Here is a 27,707-nt window from a genome sequence, read left to right as displayed (position 1 = left end):
AGAACGGAGGTCACAGGGAAAACTGCCACCTCCAAAATTATACAGACAAGTGGATACAGAATCACAGCTTACCAGAGCAGAAGCCCAGAAGCAGAAACTTCTGTGGGAATAAGTCTTGGAGAGGAAAACTTAAACTGTAATTGAGGGATTGCTGGAGGCTCAGTGTGGACACGTTTGAGAGTTCAAAGCTTCAATGTGCCCAGTCTTAAGGGGCCACCACACTTTGGTGTTACCTCCAGTAGCCCTACTGGGTTCTCACAGTTATGGTTAGAAAAAGATCCCCTCGCGTTTCCAGCAAGGAGTAAAAAGTAGTCATTTTGAAATATGCCCAGAGTATTCTGTTTTTAACAGAACTATTTACCAGAGCATAACCCACAAGGGGAGGGATTATGCTCAAATCCAGCCTACTCCTGTCACACCTGCAGGAGAGAAAAACAAAAACAGAAACCTAGTCATTAGAAATGTTTTTGTATTTTTTTCCTCATGATCTTGGGGGTCGGAAGTATAGAAACACTGCCTTATATCCTCATTTGTAAAATGAAGATATCTGCTCTACTTAAAGGACAGAAAACAATTATTAACTCATTCAACAAATGCATATTGAAATGTGCCAGGTGCTGTCCTGGCTGGGCACAGCTGTGAACAAACCCTGCACCAGGGAAAACTCTTGCCCCAGTGGGGCTTACAGTCTAGTGGGGAAGACAATAAGACAAATAAGAAAATTTTTAATATACAAGAACACCTCGTTTTATTGCACTTGCCTTTATTGTGCTTTCACGATGTTGAGTTTTTACAAATTGAAGGCAGGACTCTCCACCAGCAAAAAGATTATGACTCACTATATTGTGATACCTGCTTTATTGTGGTGGTCTGGAACTGAACCTGCAATATCTCTGAGGTATGCTTGTATTAGATGACGAGAAGTGAAAAGGAGAAAAATAAAGCAGGAAAGGGAGATGGAAGTGGCAGGAACAGAAGGGTGAGGGTATGATTTTTGATCAGGTGTCCAGGGAAGCCTCTCTGAGAAGGCACACTTGAGTGAAGAGTTGAAGGAAATGAAAGGAGGAAGGCAGTGAGCTTTGTGGGTATCTAGGGCAAGAGCATTCTTGGCAATGCAATGAAAGAAAAAATTGTCAAAAAGTTGAAAACACTGTTATATGTGATCGGGTAAGGGAGAATTAACTTGATGTCTTAAGGATTTTGCGGTCTGTTTTCCTTCTGTTGTCTCTAGGTTTTGTCAAAAGATTATGAATATGATCTAGAATCACAGCCATTTGATGTAACCTAAGAAATCACAGGCCAACCACAAACGACCTTCAAAGAGACCACGTCTGGCACAGGTTCCACAGTTAGGAGGTGGCAGGGCATTTCCCAGTGCTCTCTCCATGGAGCACACTCACCCTGGCATTTGCCTGCCTGAGAAGCTGATCATTCAAGGCGTGCTTAGAACCCACAACTGGGTTAAGCCGAGTCCAGGCTGTGACACAGAGACGAGCTTCCTGAAGACGTTTCTCAAATGCCCAGCACTCTTAGCTGAAGATCTGTTCCTGTTCAGCTCTGGCTTCTCATCCCCTCATTTGCAAGCACAGGGCCCTGTTCCTTCGGCTTCCTTCCCTCTGCAATGCTTTCCATTCAGGGCCACCCACTGATGCCATACATATCCTCAGAGCCGTGACAGTGGAGAAAACAACACTTGGTCCTTTAAAAGTGGGGCACACTAAAACAGTTCCCAGTCTCAGTCGGGTCAGTTATATTTGACTCAATCCGGGTCCCTCACGTATGGCTCTGTGAATGAATGTAGAAAATGAAGTATTACTAGGAGAGAGAAAAGGGAAGAAACATCTGGTCTGTCTGGAAACAGGAACGACTGCAAGGCTTTCTGTTGTGGGCCACTACCTCACAGTGACTACAGTGACAGGAACCTTCTCCTTCTGATTACTCTTCTGTTTCAACGTGAAAACAGGATTAAAACAGTAATTTTCAATCCTGCCTAGTTACACACAGTTGCCAATAATTATTGAAGAAATTACAATTGTTGAATTGTTTTTCATTTCCAATGCTATTTTGCAAATCTTTTTAATACAATCCTGATATTTAAGTTAAGACAATGGAGAAATTACTACAATAGCGAGCTAAAATGGGCTTATTTCTTTTAAAGGTTTGAAAGATTTTTCATAGTATTTTTTATTTTTCAATTATAGTTGGCATACAATATTATATTAGTTTCAGATGTACAACATCGTGATTAGACATCTATATATCTCACGAAGTGATCACCCCAATGTCAGAGTAGCTGGTTTCAGTCAAAACAGCTCTTGGTGCCATGTAGCACCAATGCAAACAACTGGTTGGTTAAGTGTCATGTAGACAAAAAAACTGTTTGAAAGATTGAGCTTTCACTTTCCACCCAGCTCAAGTTGGCATGAGTCTAGGTAGTGCCTGCCAAGTATGTGCACAGGTTGGGGCCCTGCACGTGTTGCTGTTTGTGGTGCTGGCAGCAGCCCCCTTTCCCCACTCTCTTCTGGTGGTCTGAGGTGCTTGGTTTGGAGGGTCGGGGCAACAGGAAGGAGCTAAGTTTGAGCTGATAACTAGGCTGAGGGCTGAATGTGTCTGTTCTCTAACCTGAAAGAGTCTCAGATGTTTCCCAAGTGGGATTTACAGAGACTCTGAAGTTCACCCCAGCCTGTGCCTTTGTGCAACTGACCAGACTACAACAAAGGCTTTCGGAATCTGAGGTTAAGAAAGATGAAGGGCCAATGCCGCCTATCTGTCTGCAATGGGCATATTGCATAATAATAGCTCTCTCTGATCTTTCTTTTGCATGTTCTTGGTTTCTCCACATCTTCCTTTCAGCTTTGTAATGTGACACCCAGCCGCAGGCTTCTTATCTTTGCTGCCTGCCCCCACCTAGAACTCTCCTCTCTCAGATCCAGGCAGAGAACAGAGACCACTCCTGCTTTAAAGCCTTAAGGATCATGTCATTTCCCTTAACACAGTCTGTTTGTTGGACTCATTTAATGATGCTGTTGCCAGGCAGGAACTATAAACTGCCCCTTCAACCCCCTGCTTCCATCACCTCGTGTCCCAATTTATAAGATGTCTTACTCAGGGGAGCCATCATGCCCTCGTAGGCCCTGGAGGCCCCATCTCAAAGTGCGGGCAGGGACTAGATTTGAACATTTGGTCTGGAGTTTTTCAGCTCCTCCATAAATTCAGGAGATATGAAAAACAAAACTGATGACTTTCTTAGACAGTTTTTATACTTTATAACCTTCTTCTGGAAGAGGATAACAAAGAGCCCTGGGCTATCAAGCCAAACCCAGAAGAGACGTTTTCTGTCTGTGGGGAAACTACTGGGGTTACCACAGTCTAGGGAGCCTCTCAGGTATGGCCTTGGGTAGCTGCATGATGAGCTATAGTATGTATGGCCCAGCTTGACACTTCTGGGAGTAAGGAGGCTTAAGCTACCCGCTCAACCGGGACATAATAAGAGTAGGTGTTTTCCAAGTATCCAAACTCGACAAATAGATAGATCATTTCCATCACAAATAGACAATTTACTTCATAAAGAGATTCCTAGCCTGCTTCCTTTGCTCCTTCCAAGAAGGAGGACTGTGCTTTGAAGCAAGAAAAAGAAAAAGTTTTCCACATAACTCTTCTCAAAGAGATTGACTGCAATGAGCAGGAACTCCCCATCAGAGGTCCCCAACTGCTTGGGCCTCTCAGAAGTAAGAATGAAAATATCCACATAATAGTCAGCATTAAAAAAGCCAAATATAAAACTGCACAGGCTAATGACGATATCAGCACCATTCTTTACGTTTAGTTGTTACTCATAAATTTAATATGTTAACAAGTGGGAAAATAAGGGCTGTCTCCTGACAAAATAAACTACTTACAATTCCATAAGTGAAGGTTTTAGGGTATTTTTGCTTTGTTTTGTTTTGTTTTGTTTTTTGCTAAAAATGTATGTTAAAAATTGGGATGTGCAGGGAGAAAATAATGAAAGAAGCTTAAAGGTAAAAAAGCAAAATAATTTGGAAGCTTGCTGGGGATTTGTTCTGTGGGAATCCTCATCAGAGGATGTGAACCTCTCAGACTCTCATATGACCCTCCCACCGCACAGAGCTCAGTGCCCAGCACACAGTCCCATGGAACTAATACACTACAAGGACTTCTGGAAACACAAACAGGCAATGAGATGGATCTGAGTTTTGTAATTTTTTCTTTCTGCCCACCCCTCAAAAAGATGCTCTTGAGCAATGAGGTGCTCAGAAGTGAGGGTTGGGGGAAGAGGAGGGATGAGGTAACACAAGCAGGATAACGAATTACTATAGGGCTGATGATAACAATAGTGGTAGTTATTGACATTATAATACTCATGATCACTTGCTGAATACCTTATGGCTTTCAGCGTTTATTCAAATCCCAATATTCAAAGCACATTATGATGTCCTGAGCAAGAATGATTACCTCCATTTTGCGGATGAATAAATTGGTTACTCAATTAATAAATGGCTTAGCCAAAACTTGAATCAAGATCTCCTGATAACTCTTCACTAACTTTATGCCTTTTTAAAGCACCAAGCTACAGAGTTGTTGCGCATTTAAAAGGTGAAGCTTCTCCCACTCCCACTCCATTCCCAATTATCCCAGATTCTTTTGGGGCTTCTAGATTTATGTCTCATGGTTGAAAACAGCCACTCAAATGAAAATTAGAACTCCTAGCACTAACAATAAAAGAAAAACAGTTAATGTCATCAAAATTAAACATTTCTCCTCATCAAAAGACATCTTTAAGAAAATGAATAGAGAGTCCGCATACTGGAGAAAAAATATACACAGCACATATCTGACAAATCCAGAATACATAAAGAAACTCTACAAATTAAGCATAAAAAGACAAACAATCCAATTTACAAAATGGGCAAAAGACCTGAAAAGATACTTCACCAAGGAGATATACAAATGGCCAATAAGCATGTGGGAAAGTGTTCAACACTAGTCATAAGAAAATGCAAACGAAAACCACAATGAGACAATACTACATGCCCACTAGGACAGCTAAAGTTTAAAAGACTGGCATCATTAAAGGATGTGGAAAACTGGAACTCACATACATTGCTGAGAGTATACATAAAATGGCACAACCACTTTGGAAACTGTCAGTTGCTTATAAAGTTAAACATATGTTCACTCCAGATACTTACCCAACAGGAGTGAAAAACACATGTCCATACAAAGACTTACACACAAATATTCGTTGCAGTTTTTATTTATAATAGCCAAAACCATTAAACAGCCCAAGTGTTCACAGATAGGAGAATGGATAAATAAATTATGACATATTCATGAAATGGAATACCATTCAGCACTAAAGAGAAATAAACTACTGACTCCTACAGCAGCATGGTAGAAAAACACATTCTATTGAGCAAAAGAAGACAAGCACGAAAGAGTACTTACTGTATGATTCCACAGAACGTATGAATTTGTAGTGACAGAGTCAGAAAGTAGTTAGGAGGGTGGTGGAATTGATTGGGAAGGGGCACAGGGAAGATTTGGGGAATAATGGAAATATTATATCTCTTATTTTGAGCAGTGCACACACCAGAATGGTTGACTAAAACTGTCAAAACTCTTCTAACTGAACTCTTAAGATCTACATATTTTATTGCATGTTAATTATATCTCAATAAATTATTTTTAAAATGGGCCCTGCTGGGTTAGCTTATGGTTAGATTATGGTGCTGCCATCGTTGGCATAGAAGTCAGCTCCAATGACAGCCTCACTCCTAATTTTAGGAGTCACTGGTCTTCACACAGAGATCATTTTAAAACTTTAGGCAAAGATGGTAAAAACAGGGTTTCAGGCCATACTTATACATTCCTAGACCACAGATGCCTGGCTTCCTAGGGGAAGCATAGTCTGATGATATCTAAACAACCCCTGGGGCCAGGGAATTCCCACCCCAGTGAGACCAGGATGTCAGGAGGGTTGGAAACCAGTCATAGGAGGGACAGTCACAAGAATCATGTGCCTTTACCCGGGAGGGAGTGTGTAGGGGGAGACACCACAAACGTTCAAATACTTGAAGTGCTATCTAACTGGGGAAGAAACAGGCTTTATTTTATTTTACCCAAACTAAAGAACTTCAACCAATGTATAGAAGTCACAAGAAACTGGATTTTAACGCAACATAAAAGGGACCTTTGTAACAAGCAAAGCTGCTTAGCATTCCATTCACATATCCAACAATTCAACCAATGATTTTTGAATACCTACAATGTTATGCACACACGAGGATGGAACAGTTGCAGACTTGGCCCTGAAGGATGTTCACTGCAAATGAGAGACGAGATGTGACTGTAAATAACCCAGATACAAGGCAGCAAGAAACAAGTACAGGTGCTCATCAGGAGAGTGAGAGATTACTCCTAACCTCAGCTAGGTTCTCCGTGATGCTCACCAGTCATTTTGCTCCTTCTCATTTATTTGTTCATCCATTCAACAAATATTAATCGAGCCCTACTATGTGTCAAGCACTGTTCTAAATGCCAGGGATATAGAGTGAATAAGAGACAATCCCTTGTCCGTATGGATTTTATATTCTACTGAGGAAAAACAGTCAAAAAGCAAACATATTTATAGTGTATGAGTTGGTGGCTCATATTATAGAGAAATAAGATTGCTCTGGATCTTTATCACTCTCTTCAAGCAACCAAACAGGCCCTCTTCTCTTGCTTTCAACTGCAATAACCTCCTACATCATTGAGAAAATTGTGGCTCAGTCCTCCTCCTCTGCACATTTTAGACTTCATTATCTCTCCTCCCCATTCTTATCCAATTACTTTCTGATTCTTCCTCCATGACTGAATTCTCCACTTATGTTCTGTTCCTTTCTCAGGGACCTTGCTCCATCAACTCTGTCAGCCCATATGCTCCCCATCTTTTCTCTCCTAGTTTATTATTTTGTCTTCAGCTCACAGACTTGCTGATTTCTCACAGTCCTAAAACAACATTCCTTGGCTACTCCCAAGATGGCAAGTAGGTGTTAGTTAAGAGTTAGCTTGGATCAATTGCTAGCAGCTTCCTGAGCACAGTGGCAAGAGGGAGTTCCCAGGATCATGTATGGACTCACGGAAAACATATATGCGTGTTGTCATGTGTGCCCACGGTCACAGAAAGCACCAGGTGTTGTGGGGCTCTTGATGAATGCCTGCAGATCCTGTCCCACTGTGACTCTCTCTCTCTCTCAGCTTTTGATGCCAAACTTCTTAAAGGTTCACACAATACTTTTTGCCTCCACTGTTTCACCTCTCCTTTATTCCTCACCTGCCCCATCATGCTTCTGTCTACTGACCTGCTACTGAAAAGATCACACAATGATCACCTAATTGCCCGCACAATGGCTTTACCCCTCTTTGTGTTTGATGTCTAGGTAGCATTAAATGTTGATGTTCCCCAAGGTTATGTCCTTAGTCCTCTGCTCAACTTTCTGTCACTTCTTGGAAAAATCTCATCCATCTCATAGATACAAATACAACTTGTACTTTGATAGCTTCTCCATTCAGTCTCCTGCCCAGTTGCTAAGTATTAGGAGTGAGGGGATGGTTGTGGTTATAAAGGGGTGACACAAGGGAGTCTTGTGGTGGTGATGGCACAGTTGAGTATTTTGTGATGATGGTTACTCAAGACTACACATGTGATAAAATTGCATAGAGCTACAGAGAGAGAGAGAGATTAGTGCATGTAAACTGGTGAAATCTGAACAAGCTCAATGGATTGTACCAATGTCAGTTTCTTGGTTTTGTTATTGTGTTGTGGTTTAATATCTCACACAAGCATAGTTGTATTGAGGGAGACTGGGGGAAGGGTACATGGGACTTCCCTGTACTTTTCTTTGTAACCTCCTGGGAATCTATAATTATTTCAAAATTAAAAGTTAAAAACTAAGTAGATAAATAATTACAAAAAAAAAGACAAAAAAAAACACACACTCACAACAATATTCAATGGCTTCCAATTTTTTACAAAACAAAATACAAACTCTTTTGCTTAATATCCAAGGCCCTTAACAATATCCCATTGTTCTTCCTTTAGGCCTTTCATTATTTATGCCATAACTATTGGTAATTCAAAATGGGCTGGGACACTGAAAATACAGTGGTGAACAAAGTAAGTTTCCTGCCCTCAGAAACTTACAACCTTTGAGGAAAACAGCAGAGTAGGCAAGCAATTTCAATAAAGATGGCCGAGTGCCCTATCTAGGAAGTACAGTACAGAAGGCTGTCTAACCACTCTCCTCATTATTCCTTTTCACTTGTGCTCATTCCTTTGCCCAAAATGCTCTTCCCTGCACTAGTGAACTTTCACCGTCAACACTTGCATAAAATCTACCCATTCATTCATTCAACAAACATTTTACTGAGTGCCAACTCTGTGCCAAATCTTGTTCTAAGCCTTAGGGTTTAGGGCTGTGCTGTAGACAACATGGCACAGCTTGTGTCCCCTTGCAGCCGACATTAGTGGGAGAGATAGATGATAAAGAGCCAAACGGGAAAATGACAGAGATAAGGTATAGCAGAGTAACTGAAGAGCTGATTTAAGCTGGACTGGTCAGGGAAGTTCTCACTAATCAGGTGATATTTAAACTGATACCTAAATTGCAAGAAAAAGTGAAGAGGAGTATTGTAGATAAAGGAAAAAGGAAAACTGGTACAAAGTCTTAAGAAGGGAAACATTTGGCCCCTTTAAGGAACAGAAAGATCAGTGTGGTGTAGCAAAGAAGGAGAGGCAGGTAATAAAGTTAAAGGTCAGAAAGGTGGGCAGGGGCCATTTTAAAGGGCTTTTTAAGTCAGGGTGATGAGTTTGGATCTTATTTCAAGTACAATAGCAAGGTTATGAAGGATTTTAAATAGAGGAGAAATATAGCTGATGGAACTTGAAAATGATCCTTCTGACTGTTATGTGGAGAAGGAATTGTAGGGTTGGGATTGGGCAAGAGAAGAATTAGAGAGACAAGTTCAGAGGCAAGAGATGATGGGGTTCTTTGTGGCCCTGCAGGTCCTTGATCACACTGCTGATATCTCATTTGTCAGTTGGTTTAGGGTCTGTGGATTATGTACCTGCCTTCCTGAGTAGACAGTAGCTGATGGAGGAAATGGATTATGTATTCTTTTTTATCTCTCTCATGCCTAGTTAGCTCAGTAGTTTCTTAAATAAAATTGAATTAAATAGTTATGTCTGGAAGGAAAGTGGATCCAGGAACACTCTAGAGAACAAATAGCATTAAGTCGACCATGAAGGATGGGTAAAATTTGGACATATAGGAATGGGAGGAAATAGCTTTCTATGTGGAGGGAACAGCACGATGAAAGAAACAATGATAGGAAAGCAATGCATATGGGGAAGGGCGGGATATGGTCATTTAGCAATTAGCCTGGAGGAATGGGTGGTGAATGGAAACAGGAGAAATAAATTGGGAAAATTAGAAATATAGGTTGAGATAAAATTATGGTTGTTCTTGAAGGTTGAACCAAAGAACTGGTCTTAAATTTTGAGGACAAAGGTGGAGCTATTTAATGTTACTGAGCAGAGGAAAGATAATGTTTTGAACTCTGTCTCAGAAAAATAAAACTGAAAGCCACTGGAATGGAAAGGGATAGGAGATGAGAAAAGTGTTTTTGGAGAATGAGAGTAGTTTTCAAGGTAATAAGAGTTACCTTGACCAATCTTTGTTCTCTCCCCCTGAAGCAATTGGTTATCTCTGAAATTTCTCACACTGTCACTTCATGGTTTTTATCAGTTTAAGATTTTATAAGGTCATCACAGTCTATGCATTCCCTGAAAGCACAGGTAGAGTAGGTGAAGATTGATTCCAGAGAAGCATGAACCATTATATTCCTTCAGTTTCCAGACCAAAACCTGAGTAAAGTTGAAGAGGGTTAATAAAGATCTAACCTGAAAACTGTGGACCCACGGACTGGGAAGGCTTGAGAGGCAAGATGGGGATGCAGAGCCGGCTCACTACTAGTCTGAGGATTTGTTTTCCACTTGCATTTCCTTCCAAGAGTGCAAATGTGTTTTCTTCTCTTGGTCTACATTTTGCCACATTTCCCAGCTCATTCCACTGGACTGGGTTACCAGCTGGGTTGGGTTGTTTTTCCCTGAATGCTTCCAGCTGTTTCACTCCCTGCTTTCTGCTTATGTGCACTTTCTCAGTCGTGGGGTTCTTCTCTCCTGTGATGCTATTCCCAGCACCAGTTGTGAATACAGCTCTAATTTAGCTTCTTCCCTGCCCTCCCCTGCCTACCATTTTCTACTATTACCTATTTCTATTTATGTTTCACTTATCTGAACAAGTGGAAAGGAATTAAAATTCAATATTTATTCAGCACTTGTTACAGACCAGGCACTGTGCTAAACAATTTATATACGTAATATCTAATCCTTACAGCAGTCTGTAAAGTAGGTATTATTTTTGTTCCCACTTACTAGATGAGAAAACTGATGTTCAGGGAGTTTATGCAACTCGCCTGTGATTGTAAAGCTCAAAGCCAGGATTTCACTCAGATCATTGCAACCCCAAAAGTCATCTACAGCACCAAGTACGTTAATAACTGAAGTATTTTTTCTTTCTTTTTTTAAACTCATATGAATGGTTTCATATCAGAAGCACCTTTTACAATTTGCTTTTCTTCCAACATTATATATTTGAGATTTATCCATGCTGATAAATTTTACCTACTTATTTTAATAACAATATTGCATTTTATGAATATTCTACATTGATGGATGTTTAAATTATTTCCAATATTTTGTTATTACAATGTGCAGTACTTATTCTATGTTCATGTAAGAGACTTCATTTAGGGCAGAGAGCCTCAACCTTTTTGTCACCAGTGACCGGTACTCCTATGAGAATCTAATGCCTAATGATCTAAGGTGGAGCTGAGGCAGTGATGCTAGCACTGGGGAGTAGTTGCAAATACAGATGAAGCTTTGGTGGCTCGCCCGCTGTTCACCTCCTGCTACGTGGCCTGGTTCCTAACAGGCCACGTACCAGTACCAGTCCGTGGCCCGGGGATTGGGGACCCATGATTTAAGGTACATACCTAGAAATGAGATTTCTCAGTTGTAGGGAATGGGTTTCTCCATCTTTAACTCTATCTCAATTACCTATGATCTCTCTCCAAAGTGGTAGAATCAGTTTATACTCCTACCAGTATCCCACATTCTCACTATCACTTGACATTTATCAAATTCAGAAGCAAATATGGCAAAATCTGGATGGTAGGTATGTGGATGTGTTGTGTTATTATTACATAGATATAGATATATATAGATATAGATATAGATATAGATATAGATATATAGATATAGATATACATACACTCCTCCATACATTTGAAATACTCCATAATTAAATTTAAATTGTTAGTATTATTGCCTACTTTTATCGGTGGCTTGGATGAAAACTTAGAACTCTTACTGATGGCACCTGCACATAATGTCACCAGGCTATCATCCAAAAGACCCTAATGTTTCTCAATGCCTAAACGATGTCACAAGCTACAACTGCTTACAAGAAATGAAAAGGATTCCTGACTGCAAAGACCAAGGTGCCAAGTGCAAAACGGAATCATGTGCATAAAGGGCCAAGGGCAACAGAGTAACTACACTTGACTAAATCATTCCATGACACAGCCTATAAATACAGAAGTCTCCTCCCCAGTAAGGAGAAGATGACTTTAGAGCATGAGCTCACACATCTTCGTTCCTTGATCAAAGAATAAAATTTCTGCTGTGCTTCACCAAACTCAGTCTCATTCTTTTGGCATGAAAGGTACTTGTCAGAAGGACCTTGATTTAGTTCCCTGACCAAAAAAGGTCAGTAACAATAACACAACACTTAGATGAGCAAGCTATGGTAAATGTTAATGTGATATTGTGATTTATAATAAATATGTATTTGGTCTTCTACCCTGTTCTTGGCATAGATCTCCTAAAACCTTAAGTGATGAGAACAATAAAAGTATCTTTTATTATGTTAAAGAGGTGACTTTTGGACAGCACCTAAGAATGGGGGTTACTTGCCAGGAGAATCGACCATGTGATTAGAGAGTTGGGGAAGAGAGAGAGGAGCTGAAAGGTGAATCAGTTTCCAATGGCCAACGATTTAATTAATCATGCCCATGTAATGAAGCCTCCATTGAACCCAAAGAACACAAAGGACAGGGTTCAGAGAGCTTCCAGGTTGGTGAACACATAGAGGCACTGGGAGAGGGCATGGAAGCTCCACTCCGTTTCCCCATGCCTGGCCCTATGCATCTCTTCCCTCTGGCTGTTTCTGAGTTATATCTTTTTATTTTTTAAAAACTGGTAATCTAGTAAGTAAAATGTTTCTCAGAGCTCTGTGAACTGCTCTAGCAAATTAATCAAATCTGAGGAGGGTGTCATGGGAACCTCTGATTTATAGCCAGTTGGTCAGAAGCACAATAACGACCTGGACTTGTGACTGGTGTCTGAAGTGTGGCGGGATTAGGGGGGCACGGGAGGCACTCTTGTAGTACTGAGCCCTCAACCTATGGAATCCGATGCTATTTCTGGGTAGATAGTGTCAGAATTCAATTGAATTGAATTCTTGGACATCAGCAGGGTATCGGAGAATTAATCACTGGTGTGGGGAAATACCATACTTCCTACACACAAATTTAAATTTTGGATCCCAGAACACCCCAATTAATCCAGGTATCCAGATTAAAAATAACAGAAATTGATCAAATCGACAAAAATTAAGTTTAATGGAGATTGGTTAAAAGTTAAAAATAAAAGATCACTTTCATGAGCACGGGATCCTGTTAGAGCTTAGCAACAGCTTCAGGATAAATTTAGTGGGGGTGTGAGTTTAAGGATGAGTTTGGATGACCAGAATCTCAATATGAGCCATCAACAGAGGTGAATGACATCTGTACCCATCAGCATTCTTTCGTTGCAAACAACAGAAACTGACTTTGTCTAACTTATGCAAGAAAAGAAATTTATTAGAAAATCATCCCCACTCAGAAAGTTGGCAGGAAGGCTATAGAGCCAGGTTCAGAAATAAGAAAAAACCTGGAGGACCTATGAAACAGGAACCACCAGCCCACAGGAATATCCAGCTTTGGGACGACTGTGTGGTGTTTGACCCATCTGTTGCCTCTTCCCACAATGAGGCCTTTTCCTGGTCTGTTCTTGGGGTTCTCAGCTTCCTTTTTCCCCTTGTCCGGATCCTGAACAGGGCTTTAAATGTATCCCTTAGATCTGATGATGGGAATTGCTTTTCATACTCACCTTTTTGTGCTGTGGTCACACTTACCTTTTAAATAACTTCCCTGGAAAGGAGATTTTTTTCCCCTTCTCAGCTCATCACTGTGGCCAGGGCCTCAGCTGTGCGGCCCCTAGCCCAGTGACCAAGAGTCATTTAAAAAATACATAGCTACTGAGTACCTATGAAAAACAAATATTAAAAAGAGATTTGTCTGGGGATTAAAAAAAACAACTCATCGACTTAATGAGTAAATGACTTCCAAAAAGAATGAAATTTCATCAAGTTTAATGTATGGAAATTCAACAATTTCTTACATGAAAGAGAAAGAAGGAAAGATGCCTGTGTGTGCATGCACACACACATGCAAACACACACACACACGCATTTAAATGATGTGAGCCATTCTCTTTGCCAATCCATTCAGTGGTTTCAGACCTAGTGAGTGTAAAAGGGAAATTAGAATGTGACCTCTTTTCAGTTGGCCTCAGTTTTTATAAACCTTACATAGAGGCAGTGTTTTGTCATTTTGCTGTTGAAATATTTTTTACTTTTGCTTTTCTTTTTGTGTGTGTTTTTTTAAACATGACACATCTACTCCATTTTATACTCAACTGAAGAAACAGATCCATTATAACCATGGAGGAAACAGTGGCTCTACTGGACTTGCTGAGAGATGTGGTCTCCAACATGGTGTCATCCTAAGGGATTTTCAAGAGTATTTTTAATCATTTGAATTTGTAATTCTTTAACTTTCATTTTTAGATACATATAACAGAAAACTCAAATAGATGACTTTTGCAAGATAATTTCAAATCAAGGAGTTGAGTGGCCCTATAGATTGTCTAATCTATTTCCTATTAATGCAAGATTCCCCTCCCATATCCTGTTAGAGGGAATTCAGTCTTTCCACGAACAGTTGCAGTGGTCAGCAAGCTCGCCACCATGGAAATCTGTTAAATCCATTGTTGAATAGTTCTATTTATTGCAAAGTCTCTGGTCATATTGATTTCAAATCTGTCTCCTTGAAACTTCTACAGTGTTTATTTATTGTCCCCAATTCTGTTTATATGTAACTGGCATCTTTTTTGAAAAATTTGTTTTGCTAATAGAAGCAGTTTATTTCTCCACAGAGAAGAAAATATTGAAACATGTGAGACCTGAATACATCACCAGTGGCATTTCCCTTCGGTTGCCTCCTCCAACCAAATATCTTGTTTTAACTCCCTTTTCCAATATACTTAGCTGTACCAGAAGACACTTTTTGAAAACTACTGATTGAACGTACTTCAAAACAGTTGCGAGGCTGTTCAACTGTGAGGCGATACCTATAAAGTATCTATCAGGGTACCAGGCCCAGTTTACAAACTCAATACCTGAGATCAGATTGCTGTAGTTATTCCTCTCCCATTCCTAACAGCACCAGCAGTGTCGGGCCTGTGTTTCTACTCAATAAACACTTGAATCGACCTTATCACCAACTGCATGTTCATGATCTCATTCTTCCCCTCTCTACCCAAGAGGATACTAAGAGGCCAGTACTGTAGCCCAGCCAGGGTAGGAGGGTGGGGGAAGGTGTCAGAGGGCAGCTGCAGAAGGAGGGTGTAGCCCACTGAAACTCTGGATAACAAAGTCAATCACAAATTCCTGGGTAATTATTCACTTTTACTTTCTCTTTGCCTTTGATTGACCCCATAAACAGAGAAAAGGAAAAGTTAACTTCATCTTACTTATTCGTCAAACATTACTAAATGTTACTAGTTACCAAGCCAGGAAAAGAAAAGAGGCCGTTATGATGTCAGATGAACAAAATCCAACCTTTATCCTTGTGTTGTTCACTGGCTAGTGAGGGAGATCAGCTCTCAACAGTTAGACCATAAACAGCCTCAACAGAGGTAAAAAGAGGCACTCTAGGGGCCCAGGTAACATAAGCCTTGACTGTATTAGTTTCTCAAATAATAGAAATTGAAAGCATTGTTCAGTATTGGCATATCATTACATATTGTTTTTAAAGCAAATCGCTGTTGAATAAATAATTGCTCTCTTGGGAGCCTCTATATGTCTTGGTCTTGCTCTGGTGACTACAAATTCTAGGCTATCTATTCCCACATGGGGGACTTGGTTAATGTTTGCTGCCGAGTTGAAGGAGCCTTTATGAAGTAGCATCCATTCTGCCGAATGCTGATGACCACACAGATTCTCCCCAGACACAAATTTAAATGATTTTGTCAGCTGCAGAGCCTGAAAGGGGCCATGGTGCGTCACTGACTTCTCCTTTCCACCTACCCCATATTTGGCCCAGGCTTTGTCCCCGAATCATACTCCTCTCCAGTTTCTCTGTTATGGGTGACTTCTCCCCACTTTCTTATTTCCCCTTTTTAAAGAGAGGCACTACATTATGCTCCAGGCAGCTCACAGAGCCAACAGGAGTTGGCTGCCCTTTCCCGGAGCACTAAACATCTTGAAGATATTTGTAATTTTACTCGCAACTGGAGGATATAATTCATTGCTTGCTGAACCAAAGTCCACCAGCTGCCAGAGGATTTCAGAGACGATTTGTATGATACTTAAAAGTAAAAACAAAATGAAATGATTCTACTCTCACCCTACCCTTCCTCACATACTCACAACCAAGTCACGGGCTCTCGTTCTCAGACAGAAAAAGCCATACCACCTCTTGCTTGCCCCTGCCTCCCACCCCTTCATCTCTAAGGAGAGATGGTTTGACTCATATTTGGGATATACAGACTTTGTGGATGCAAATCAGGCCCAGGCAGACTGCAAAGTTGAGAGTAAATTACTGTCAGTTACAAGGGACTTGAGGGATAGAGGGAATCCTAGCCAAGGAGAGGGATGCAGACTTGCTCTCCTACGCAATTAATCATCTGCAAATCAAATGCAAAGAGATTGCCCTGGAAGATTAGGTGAGTCTCAGCAGCTTACTACGTCTCTGCTTTTTAGCTGGACCTTGGGGGACAGGGAAAAATCAGATTGCTGTCAGGAAAGATAGGGAAACGAGAATGTCTTCCCTGTCCAACCAGCATTGGCAGGCGCTGTCCCAGGTGCAGGGATTCTGGCCTCAACTCTCCCCATGGTCTCTACATGCAGAATGCCAGTATCCAATGGATCGTTCAGTGGTAACAATTGCTGCCATTGATTGAAGGCTAACTATGTGTCCCGCACTTTATTAGCCCTATATAGAGACAATCTTATTTATCTTGACTGCAGCCGTTTGAGGCAAAGCACCATGCTTATCCCATTTTCACAAATAAGTAAGGAAAGTAAGGCTTGGAGAGACTCAGTGACTTGCCCAAGGTCACACAGTTGTTGAGTGATGGACACAGGATTTGAACACAGGCTTATCTCATTTGGAAGCCACTGTTTGGAATCAGCAGACTGCTGCTGCCTCTTCCCAGAGACTGAAGGAAGCCTCATGACATAAGGTCTTTTTTGAACTGAGAACAAGAAAAAGGTTTTATTCCCTTAAACACGTTGTAAATTGTCCCCACTTCAGTGACGATAAATAAAAACATAACTAGGAGACAATCTGTGGTTCAACAATAGCAGCAACCTGTTATGTCCTTTCAACATATTTTGAGTTTCGTATCCATATTCTCATTCTCAAATTCTTGACTTCCTATACCTTTCTAATCTTCTGTGTTTGTGTGTGTGTGTGTGTTTGCTTGTTTTTAATTATTGTGTGAGTTTTCTGCAATCTACTGCAAATCTTTTGTAGAATGAGATGGGAAATGGAAATATGAAAGGACAGGTAGACACAGAGATAGATGGTAGATAGATGAATGGCTAGAATGATAGATGGGTGAATATACACAGATATACACAGATGGATGAAGATATGGCCAGACAAATAAGCAAACATGTGGACAGACAAACAAGAAAATGAATAATTAGGTGGGCAAACAAACAAATAGACAGATGGACAGACAGATAAATAGATGGACAGAGCTGCCCTACCCATGTGTAGACTGGCTCTGACTGACACCCACATCAGCTGCCTGGACATTCTGAGAATGACAGCTGACCACAAGATAATACCACTCTGAAGGCAGAGAGGCCTGAGAGGTCCTCTGAAGTCATACCAATTTGGCACCTGTCACTAGGAATTGGCTTTCTCATACCTAGTCAGTAAGGAGGGTGTAAGAATGGCTTAATACAAACCCAGGACTACTGCCTCAGTCCTGCTCCTTTGCCAGGCCTTGTTCTGCTACCCTGGTTCTTGCCACTGCCTGCCCTTTCTCCATACCTAGCCCTCTCCGCTGGCCAAAATTGTCTTACCTGGCTTTTATATTTTACATATGGATTTTCGTACCCCACAACCACCTGCCACCCCAGCCAGACTGTAAGTAAGAAATACATCTCTTACCTCTGTTTTTCAGCACTTACCTAAATGCCCGTTGATGACAAGATGAGAAATTATCTCATGGAATGCATCAGAAGTGTACATCATGGGCTTCTATACTTGGAGAAGTTTCTTTAGCCTCTTTGAGCACTGTCACAAAATACGTGCAGTGCTCAATGATGCCATCTGCAAATAGCAACCACAGTTTATGAAACTGTCCCAGCACCACCACAATGTCCATTTACTAAGTGCTTAATAACCGCTTTATATTATAACAACTTATCACTATAGAGCACTCACTACCAATTTAAGTACTTTACATCTAATAACTCAATCTTCCTCTATAATAGGACTTAGAGGTAGGTCCTAGTATTATCCACATTTTACAGATGAGCAGACTTACACTGAACAAAATTAGATAACCAATCAAAGTCACACATGACTAAGAGGCAGAGCTGGGGTTCCAATCTCAGTCCAACTCCAAGCCAGTGGTCTTAACCCTCAAGCCATGGGACCATTTTAGGTGGGACAAGTGGAGTGAGCCCTCCTGACCTTGTGGAAAGCCATTACAGAGTTTTAGTGGATGCCTTTTCACCAGTTCTGACCACAGAGCCTCTTTCTCTGATCAGACAAGGGCTGCTGAAGCCCAACACAGAAACTCAAGCTATCAATGGCTCATGGGGCTTTTCTCAACCAATTAATGACATATCATTCCTGCTTCACACCAAAAATCGCAGTAGAAAGGAAGGGCACCTGACTGAAAAAATCAAGGCATACAGGCAAGGTGTCCATTCAATGCTTTTTGGGACTTTGTCCAAGTCATTTAACTTCTGTGAGCTTCAGTTTCCCCATCTGCAAGGGGGAATAGTAACATCAACCCAGGATACTACACAAGGCTGTTGTGAGAATCAAATGAGTGACTGAGAGTAGACTTCACTTTATAGGGAAGGGACTATAGCTGCCTTGTGAAGTGAAAGGGGCTCTGCTCAGGTCTGCCAAAGCCACTGGCAGCATTTCTACATCAAGGCCCCTTGGAAAACATGATCTAATTGGATGATTCAATGGGCTTCCCAAATGCATTACAGATCATTGTTAGGAAATACCAAGTGGTGTCTGAGGGTTCAACTAGCCCCAAAGGTTACTCTCCAGGCTGGTGAGTAAACCATGGTTATATCACTTTGGGCTCCTGGCCACTTGGCTGCAATGCTAGAATTGCTTCAGGCTTGCTTCGTTTCAAGTCAGTTTGACCACAATCATATTAAATATTAAATCATCTAGTGGCACTGGCATGGAAGAACACTATGTCAAGTGTTAGCTATCCTTCCTTTTGTTACTATCCATAACAATTTTCTAAGCATTTAGAAAGCTCCAACTTCAAGCCCAAGGCCTAAAAGAAATTACATCTAGTCTAAAGAAACTTTGTCCCACTTTCACTGGAAATAAAAACTCAGCCCCCAGACACAGACACTAAATTTCTTCATGCTCTTGGCAAGCTACAGGCGCCAGGACAAATGTAGGCCTTCTGCTCAGAAGGAGATGGCTGCTCTTCAGTGCTAGGACTCAGCCTCCTTGCTTCTCTGCCCCATTCATCACAACCGTAATTCCTGGCCCTATCTTCTCTCTTCAGGCCCTCAATCTCCCCTTTTCTGCAACTTTCAGCACTGCTTCTACCTCACCCAGACTGTGCTTTTCTAACAATGGGTCATCCCCTTAACCTAGGAATCCAACACAGCCTCACCAGTAGAGGTACAAACTGACATCATGACTCTCTTCTGGCATGCAAAGAGGAGTACACAACATCACCTATACAGTCATCTTGCCAAAGGATTTCACCAGTTTCAAATAATGAGAAAGCAATTAGGCAAATCTAGAATGTGGGACTTTCTGAGAGACGACTGGCTTGGACTCTGCAAAAGTGTCAGTGTCATTAAAAAAAGAGGGTGGGAAACCATTTTAGATTAAAAGAGATTTAAAAAAACAAAAAACAAAAAACATAACTAGATGCAGTGGGTGGAAAAACCCTGACTGAATTCTTGTTCCCCAAAAACAGCTCTTAAAATTCTTGAGAACCATAGGAAACGTTTGAAAATAAACTGCATATCAGAAGGTATTTGATGGAGGTTAGTTTTCTTGAGTGTCATAATGGTAATGTAGTTATGTTGGAGAATGTCTTTACTCTTAAGAGATGCATTCAGGAGTGAAGAGACATGATATTTGCAATTTTCAAAAATGCATAAAATCAATCCTCATTATTCACAGATTTCATATTTACAAATTTGCTTACTTGCTAAAATTTATTTGTAACCCCAAAATCAATACTTATGGTGCTTTCATGGTCACTTACAGACATGCACACCCAATGTGCACATTACCAGCTAAGGTCAAATAAGGCGATACTCTGTCTTCTTGTTTCACTTGTTTTATACCATAAACAAGTGTTCCTTTCACAGTCTACTAATGCCATGTTTTTCACATGTTTATGTTTTTTTCTTTGGCATTTTCACCTTTCAAAATGGCCCCAAGCACATTGTCAAAGTGTTCCTAAGCACAAGAACACTGTGTGTGCTGTGCCTCATGGAGAGAATCCATGTGTTCAGTAAGCTTCGTTCAGGCATGAGCTATAGTGCTGTTGGCTGTGAGCTCAATGTGAATGAATCAACAACATACATTAAATAAGATGTCTTTAAAAAGGAACATACATAAAATAAAGATAATGAAAATGTGACCAGAGGCTCACAGTAACCTAACCCTGTATTCCTTCTAGGAGTGCCAGTTTGGTGTTTGCTAATTTAGTGTTTGCTATAGAATACAACTATTGTGAATAATGAGAATTGATTGTGTGTATGTGTAGATATATATGCACATATACGCATGGACATATATACATTTATTTGAGTGTGTTATATTTACACAGAGACTGCACAGATGTGGCAAAATGTTAACTAGATGAAGAGAATACGGATATTTATTATTCTAGTATTTTCTTATCCTATGGATTTAACTTTTTCAAATAAAATGTTGGAAAAGAAAACATACACACACAAACCGGCTTGTGACCTGTTAATGGTCATAAGATTTATTTAGAGAGTTTAACCAGCATTTTTATAATGAAAGAGATGGAATGGAGTAGAGTACAATAGAGAATGTATACATATATATGTGTGTGTGTGTGTGTGTGTGTGTGTGTGTATATATATGTATCTATCAGTGTGCCTTGCATTCATTTTTTGTGAAATTTGGTTTCATATAGGATATTGATGTGTCTTTGCTGGGTTGTAAAGTAAAATGTTTTTCTTTTTATGGGTTATGGTTCAAAAAAATTTGCAAGTCACAGGTCTATAGAACCAAAGACATCCACCTGGTGCCCCTCCTTTGCTGCTTCTTTTCCGCAAAGCATTTCTGTGCAAGGGTCCAGCCCTGTCTTTAGAGGGAGTCCTTTTTCCCAGGCTGGTCCACTGCAGGCTGTGGCTCCTCAACTCCACTCTTATGCTATCCATTATCCTCGACTTCTCCATCACTCCACCCCTTCCCACGTGCTCCTTCAAGGCCATCTGGAATCACACGGCATTCTCCCCAATATAATCCCCTTGGCTATGAAACCTTTCTCTCTAGGCCATGCAAAGGTATGACTTGTCTATTATCAAGCCCTTGGATTATCAAGCCCTTGGACTTGTCTCTGATCAGTGCACCATGGAGGCAGTGAAGGGGGTGGGGTGGGGGATCTATGAGAGCAAAGGGGAAACACTTGGATAGAAGGGGAGAGCAGCAAAGGCTTCCAGGAGGAGATGCTACCTCAGAGATGAGAAATTTCTTTTGCTAAGTGATTAGCAGAGTTCTGTATGCAAAATAGAAATGTTTTGTAATGTTCGGGAGAATAGACAGGAATTGGCATAGCAAAGAGTTATAAGGACAAGAGCATGCAAGGTAGCAGGAGCAGCTAGAACAACACAACTGCGTGATGAAAGAAAGCAGCAGCAAGAAGTGAGTTTGAAAAAGTGGGATAATCCAAGAATCAGAAATGTGAGTAAGATACCTTTCCTGATGTCACAAAGAATACTTCAAAAGGATACTGTGGCTTCTTCGTTGTTACAGAAGCCATGGAGAATAGGATAGAAACCACATGCTGAGTGGCTTCTGTACCCTAACAGATACTCAGGGCCCTGCGGAAATAGAAGATGCTGATTAAGGAAATAGTTTCTTTGTCATTTTAGCTTAAGGTCATACTAGCCGGCTTTCCTATAAACTGCCCATTCTTGAGATAGGTGTTTTCATTAACTATTAGTCTCAAAAAAAATAATAATAAAATAAAAAATAAGTGAGCCTGCAGCTACAAAGAAAACTGAACATGAAGGACACATTCAGGAATACCAGTCACACCTCTTCATTGTCCAACACAGCTCTGTCAACAGCATCACCCATCCTTTAGCAGAGGCCTGGGATGCTTTCCAGCCTAAACAACTCAGATCGGGGAAGACACATGGAGAGGAGGGAAGTGAGGTCCTCTCAAGAAGGAAGATGAGATTTTCAAGAGGTAGAGGGAGCTTCTCAGAGAACCAGCTTGAGAAAGGAAGGACAGGAATGAGAGCTGGGAGGACCTGGGCTGGCCTCTTAGAATGGTCTGATTCCTCTTGTGCTGTCTCCTTATGTAAATGGATTTCACGATCCTACAGGTGGCTGGAAGCAAGCTAATCATAAGATGAACCATTCTTGCCCAGGCAGGAGTTTGTTACATATCTCCGAGTTCACATAGTTTTATTTACATGGATTCTATCAGTATCCATACAACACTGGCCTCTATCTTGTCCAGCACAGTATTTTGTTACAACTCAATCTAGGAAAACTCAGTATTTGGCTGCTTCCAAGAGAGGGAGAAACAAACGAGGTTCCCTACGGGCAGCAAATATTTGGTATTTGTGGATTAAAAATAGCTATTAGTGACTTGCTTGAGTGGATTCCGAAAGGCCTAAGTGCATGGAAAACCGATGTCAGAGTCCTCTAGCCTCTGAATGACAGCCCTTGTTTATTTAATATTCACTTTTTGAAAACCCGCTGCAATTTTGGGTACCCCACTAAGCACGGTGCCTGAGAAATCTCTGCCCTACCTGCTGGTTCTCTTTCAGTCCCATTTATCATCGACTGCCTACCATTTATAATCCCTCTAGGTTGAAGTCTCAAACTGATGTCCTGTGAGACAGATTGAGCAATTGCATTTGGCCTGCATATTATTGGCTAGCATAGTTGCATAGCTATATATATATATAGTTTTTAAATCTTGAATTATCTGTTGTATCTAAAATTTAGGAGACTCTACCACCTTCCGGTTACCTATTGTTGCATAACAAACCACCCGAACTTAATGGCATAAAACACAATCATTTGTCATGCTCACGCAGGTCAAGAATTTGGACGAGGCACAGCTGGGGAGGTGAGGGGGGCGGTGGCTGGTCTCTGTCTCCTTAACTCTGGGGCCTCAGCAGGGAGGACTTAAAAGGTCTGGGTGACTTGAAGAGCTGGTGCCTGCTCAGAGTAATCCTATTACTCTCATTCCTAGGATTAGTCTAGGTAAGCCCCATTTTGTTTAAAATGTACACATTAAAAAATAATATTTATTTAAGAAAAGATCCAAAATTTTACATCTTAAATGGTGAGGGCATACCATGACGGCAACTACAGAGGCTTATAAATGATTCCATTCACCTCAAGAAGAGAAATTGATAAAAACCCATCTTTTTGCCTTCATAGTGGCATATTCTGAGATTTGCTTGAGAAATCATCTCAGATTGACTCTAAGCTCCTGGCCTACACATAGGAAACAGAAGACTTCCTGACGTTCTAAAAGTATCTCATACCTCTCCTGGGCCTGCAAGTTTTTATCAACTGCCTACCATTTATAATTCCTCTATAATTCCCCTGCGTCCCCCAGCACAGCCTCTCTTTGACTCTCTGTTTGTAGCAAGGGCCTGTTTTACACGCAGACCTCATGCAAGCTCCCAGAGAACCCTATACATGAGGTGACTTCTGTATGGTCACACGGCTATTTAGAAACAGTGCCCAATCAAATCATCTGAATCTGGACCCCTCAGATAAAGATGGGTGTTGACGGAGAGGTAGAGGTCATATATATGTATATATGGGTATTTATGTATGTATGTGTATGTATATGTATGTACATGCATGTATGTGAATACACACACACACACACACACACACACCTATAGGCATATCCTTTTTTATAGTTACCATTTATCAAACATTTCCCAAGTGCTAGATCTTAATTAAATGTTCATAATATCACCATGAGGTTGTTATTATTCTTACTTTACAGTTGGAGAAACTGAAGTTCAGAGAAGTTAAATGACTTACCCGAAGTCACACAACTGGTAAATAATTGAACCAGAATTAGAATTCAGGTCTGGGTGTCCCAAAGACTAGCTCTTCACCGAGAAATCTTTTCCAGTTCAGGAATGAAGTCATGTTGGAAAATGCAGGCTGCTGCTGGAGAACTTCCTCTTTCAATAGAAATGTGGTCATTATTTCCGGGAGCTCCTTGCAATGGAGAAAGGAGCAGTCAGACAAAGGGTGAACAAAGATACCCCTGTCTTTGGGAGCTGAGAGCAATTTGGTTCAGGTCAGATGGGAGGAACAGAGAGCACAGGTGTGGGGATCAGGATCTAGGGGAGGCTTACCAGAGCTCTGAGAGTGAGATTGGGGCAGCAAAAAGCAAAATCCGGCAGAGGCATCACAGGGGTCTCACAGGACGATGCCCAGAGGCCCATGATAATATGTAAGCAGGCACCAAAATAGAAGAGAGAATCTCTTCTCCCTTTGTTATCTGACCAACAATATCTTATAAATAGTGGTTGACTAGTAGGAGGAAGTTAAGCCATCAAAAGTTACTTGCAAGGTTTCATTAATATGGAATACCAGAATATTTTGTAAGTAATTTTTTTAATGCTCTATGGATAGGCATCAGTGTCCCAAATTTATCTCCGAGGAAACAGGCTTAGAGAAGCTAAGAAACTTATTAATGGGTAGCAGAGAGAAACCGCCTTCTTTCCATTACACCACAGAGTATGAACATAATATTTATCATCTGTGTACCTGAGCATAATAGTAAGCGGTCTGTAAGTTGCCGCCATGTCACCCATCTGAGTTACATTCCTCATTGGAAAAGTTTACTCTCGCGTTAGGGAAAATGATTCCATGTTTTCAGTCCTCCCCCTTCTTCTCTTTGTAGAGCTCTGTCTTCTGACTTTCTGTGCAGATCTGTAGCATTACACATGTGGCTACCTGCCTGCACGGGCCAAGCATTGGGCTTCATCTCCCATCCAAATGCACCAGGCTCCAGTGGGCCAGCCTCTGTCAGGCAGGCCCAGTGGTTGATAGATTGGTCTTTTTGTTGGAGTTGTACCAAGAATTTCTCTACTCCTCTTTGCCAGAATGTATGTTTCCAATTATGTAAAACTCTTTGGGAGACATTAACTTCTTTTTGAATTGGTTAAATAAAAACGTGGTGTTTGAGAAGGCACCACCCTTGCTGCATGTGTGACTCCCAGAGGAGTAAAGCGAGAGCAGCCCAGCCGACAATCCCCGCTAGAGTCTCTCCAAGCCAGCAGTGGCATCGCATACAATGGGTTTCCCTTTTTAGGCCAAGTTTTCTCCCATTTGCAAGATAGGGGTGTCTGCTGTGGAGAAATGGGTCTCTGAGGTTAGTATCTTGGGCAAGTAGCTGGAGGCAAGAGGGTAGATGTAACCCACATGCTTACCTTTGCTTTTCTAAGGCATCATGGAAGTCGGACTCTGGACTGGTAGCACAAGGAGGTGTAGACCTTAATGGCAAGTAGCCTGGTAAAGAGTTTTAAAATGGGATGGCATGCCCCCCTCCCGCTCCCCGTCCCAGAGTCCGGCCCTTCTCTCCCCCTCTGAAGGCTGCCTCCTTCAAGCCTTTGGTTGCATGTGCTCAGAAACCTGTCTCTTCTCTCCCTTTCTCTCTGCTGCCTCCCCCCTTTCCTCCCCTCTCATCACATGCACTCACGTTGGCACTGAGATTTCCACTAAAACACGAAGCATGGAGGGTTTGAGGAGCCAGACAGGATGTCTTCCATCCTTTGCTGTCCCACAGACTCTTCTTCCAGCCAATGGCCTCATCTCCTCCAGGCTCACTTGTTTCATGTAGGCCAATGGCCAAAGTGTTGATGCTACATCCACAGTAGAGTTAATTCTGGATCATCCTCCCTCCCATTGATGGTTTCCCACTAAGCAAATATTTCATATCGTTGCCTAACAGACTGGAACTTCACCCCTTGCCCACCCTCTCTCAGTCAGCCAGTTGCTGCTGAAATAGAGAACACCCATCATGTAAATGATCATTCAAGGAGGAGAGGGAAAGGGGAGTGATTGGGAAAGGCTTCAGCAAGCCTCTGGTGCTTGCACTGTGTCTTAAAATATATAAAGTTTTTCTTTCAAAATTTTAAGGTGTCTTTGAGGGGGTGGTGAGTGGAATGAGTAAGAAAGGACTATCCAGACAGGGAGGGTGAGAAAGGCATTAGGCAGGGATGAAATGTCACAGCCTAATCCAGAAACAGTAAAATAGCATGGAGCTCATCATGGCCAAATTTTAAGTTTAGGATGTGAATGGGGTGTGGATCAAAGGTGAGGCTGCAGAGGAAGGCAGGAGCCTTTCATCAAGGTCCCTATGCAGTGGCAAGGATCTGAGACTCAATCTTATAGTTTAAAGGTATCACTGAGAAATTTTAATAAGGAGAGAGATGTATATCCCAAAGATCGTTATAGGAATGTATGGAGAAAGACAATTAGAAGCAGAGAAACTTGTGCAGTGATAGTCCAAGGAAGAGATAAGGATCACCAGAAGCAAGGCAAGGGCAGCATAAATGGAAAAATGAAGACCAACCAAGAAATTTTATTTAATGTGCAGGATGTACAAGACATAGTGACTGGGTCATTGGTTTAGAAGTAGGCACAGGGTAACATAACACCCTGGTGTCCTGGCTTAGGGCTGAGTGTTTGATGGCCCGTTAATTCATGGAAGCAGGAAATCCTAGAAAAGGAGAGGTTTGGGAGAGCCCATGGACATGTGGAGTTGGAGGTGCCTATAGGACATGCAAGTGAAGATGTCCAGTTGGCGACTGGCTTTTCCAGTCTGGAGTTCAGTAAAAGGGTCCTTCCCGAGTAGAGGTCCACATGTTGACTCCCAGATCACAGAATCCTAACCTGATCTTCTTTCCACCTACTTCTAAATGCTCTCATCCCCCAACCCCAATATGCCCTTGTTCCCAGCCAATTGGGATGGTTTTGAGAATCATGTGGGCATGATTAGAAATCACTTACTCACCCCACGCCAGTTATCTGCCATCTAACAGGCAGAAACACCTATTAAACTCTTGGGTGTCTTCACCAGTGAGTGGTAGGATTTTACGCAGCCACAACAAATCTGGAATGAGAGAGCTGTGGGTTTTTGATGGTATTGGGTGCGTTTTTTGTGGGGGGATGGGTACGTTCTTGAACTTTGTATGTTACATGACCTAAAGCAGAGAGAAAATTATGTGCAAAGCTCAGGAGACGAAAAAGAAATTAGCACATCTGGGAACTGCAAATAGATATGTGTGGGGTATGTGTAGGGAGGTGGAACAGGAAGATAGATAGGAACCAAATCTCTCAAGGTCTTATCAATCATATTAAAGAGTTTGAAGCAGGAAACTGACATAACAAATATATACTTTAAAAAGATGATTCTACCTGCATGGATACCAGGACATGATTGTAGGGAGAAAGGAGCAATCACGGAACCTGGGAGTCCAGGTAAAAAGAAGCCATTGTGATAGTTCAGGCAAGAGATGATGATAGCCTGACCTAGGGTCATAGCTGAGAGGACAGACACAAATGGAGAGATTTTAGAGCTTTTTAGGAAGTGAGAACTATAGTATTTGAGTAGTAAGCCTCCTAAAGCTCTAGGTCATCACTGTCATCTGTGACCTCCACCTACATTTACCTGACAGGATGCAACGCCCCCGATCCCC

At 41.4% G+C, this 27,707-nt stretch overlaps 1 long non-coding RNA gene across 1 annotated transcript; it reads right to left on the bottom strand.

Moving 5' to 3' along the window:
* On the bottom strand, positions 1 to 27,707 carry LOC120607118 (uncharacterized). Its single transcript, XR_005654063.1, has 4 exons — positions 24,034 to 27,707; positions 17,715 to 17,856; positions 6,287 to 6,343; positions 1 to 1,785 (listed from the first exon to the last, which is right to left on the bottom strand). It is a non-coding gene; the product is annotated as an uncharacterized LOC120607118 (long non-coding RNA).

Source organism: Pteropus medius, unplaced genomic scaffold (genome assembly GCF_902729225.1).
Source record: "Pteropus medius unplaced genomic scaffold, Ma_sr-lr_union100, whole genome shotgun sequence".
Taxonomy (NCBI): Eukaryota; Metazoa; Chordata; class Mammalia; order Chiroptera; family Pteropodidae; genus Pteropus; species Pteropus medius.
Note: the sequence above shows the minus strand (reverse complement) of the source record. Positions and strands in the feature narration are given on the sequence as shown.